Source organism: Nelumbo nucifera, chromosome 2, assembly GCF_055504915.1.
Source record: "Nelumbo nucifera cultivar China Antique chromosome 2, China Antique-T2T, whole genome shotgun sequence".
Lineage (NCBI taxonomy): Eukaryota > Viridiplantae > Streptophyta > Magnoliopsida > Proteales > Nelumbonaceae > Nelumbo > Nelumbo nucifera.
The window spans coordinates 98,282,749-98,284,699 of NC_142650.1; the positions used below are offsets into that span (position 1 = coordinate 98,282,749).

The 1,951-nt window shown below is 32.8% G+C and overlaps 1 non-coding gene across 1 annotated transcript; it reads left to right on the top strand.

The window, feature by feature from the left end:
- The first annotated feature begins 815 nt into the window (after positions 1 to 815).
- On the top strand, positions 816 to 888 carry TRNAR-ACG (transfer RNA arginine (anticodon ACG)). Its single transcript has one exon. It is a non-coding gene; the product is annotated as a tRNA-Arg (tRNA).
- Positions 889 to 1,951: the final 1,063 nt, after the last annotated feature.

A 1,951-nucleotide genomic window follows, 5' to 3' on the forward strand; every position in this document is an offset into this window, starting at 1 on the left:
TAGGAATTAAAATTAAACCTAGTTTAGAAATTTACCATCAAGTTCGGGGTGGATTCAGGGAATTATATGCAAGCCTCATCCCCAATTTGATGTAAAAATATTTTCCCTGTCCCCATTTAATAAAATTGTGAAAAATTTGTGGTTTTATGGGAAAAATTGTCATCCCTAACTTGAATTACAGTTTCTTCCTAAACCTTACATCCATTCTATAATGTGGCTTCAATTAATCATGGTGTTTGGTTTTGTGGCTATTTATTTGAGAAACAGTGCCAAATCATGGCTATGTAGGTGTTGAGGAAAACACCATTTTAAAGTTTCCTCCAATATTCAACCGTTTATTTACTGTTGAGCTACCTAGCTTAGGTATCACTTTAATGGGTGAATAGCCCAACCCTTGGAACATACTACAACCCCAGGTGGTGAAGAGCCAACATCGAGGTGCCAAACCTTCTTCCTTCATGTGAACTCTTGGGGTGGATCGACTTGCTATCCCTAGAGTAACTTTTATCCCTGTTCAGCGCCTAATGGCGTCTAATGGTACTTAACTATCAAACAACACTAAATAAACGTTTATCACCTAGTTTCTCATTTTTCAAGATAAAAAGAAAGCCTTAATGTCAACATAAAAACTCCAAGCTGGTGAGCAGCAAATCAAAACCCGTCTGATAAATTGTAATTTGTTAAAAACATATTAGAGATAGTAGTTGAACTTGGGCCGGGCTAAATAAATCCCAGCCTAAGAAAGTGAAGGTAGGGGTTAGGTCCATTCGGAAGCCATAGAAAGAGTATCTTCTGTTTTCTATACTCGCACAAGTGACTCCGTGGCCCAATGGATAAGGCGCTGGTCTACGGAACCAGAGATTCTGGGTTCGATCCCCAGCGGAGTCGTTTTAAGGATTGTTACTACTTGTTACTTTAAAACAGCGTTGACCTTTTTCTTTCTCGCAAGGTGGCAATCGGTTGGTTGGTAAGTTATCGTGGTCATTGTAACAAGGACTTAGGATCAAATCTAAGTGGGTCAGTTCTTGTTACCCATATATCTCGATTATTATCAGTTTGGAGTCAGTTCTATTTCTTCTCAGTATTTATATATTATATGTATATTATAAATAATTTTTATTATCTATATTATAAATGAATATATATGTATTATATATAAATATATAATATATAATATATTATTTATTATTTATAACAAAATATTTTATGTATTTCTTGTATTTTTATTATATATTTATATATTTATTTATAATATATATTATAAATATAAAAAAACCAATGAGTCGAACTAGTGCTTAACTGGTTGGCATTGGTTCGGTTTTGATTACCAGTTCAATTTGACAAATAGGTCCATGGCTCAGTTAATTGAATTGTGAGCACCCCTATCATTAGTGGACCCTGCTTTTTTTATAATTATAAATTGGTTTTAATTAATGGACCAGTTTTTTTTTTTTTTAGTTTATATTAATATGGACACAATAACTAGCAGACACTAAATTGGAAAAGAAAATATACAATCTATATCTATACTACTTTAAGAAGCACAAATGACCTCAAGAATATTATTAGAATTTATTAAGGATAAAATTTATTCCTCTATATTTAAATTTATTGATAAAAAATAAGGGCAAATAGGATAATCGGTTCTTGATATTTGTTGGAATATAATGTTTTGGCCCAAGAATTTAAGTAAGGCCCAATATGAAATCAAATCAAAAGGGGTTGGACCCACTAAGAGGAGAGATTTTTTTAGGTGGGACCCATGTGTTGGCCTAGCAGGGTCTAATAGAAAGGCTAATTAAAGGAAATGATTTAATCACTTGATTTCCAAGTACACAAGTCTTACATAGAGATCAAATTGGAAAGAAAATCACAAATTGGAACTTGTCACTAATTGATAGATTGACAAAATTTTAATCATGATTTGGTAGATCCCTTTTGAAAGGCAACT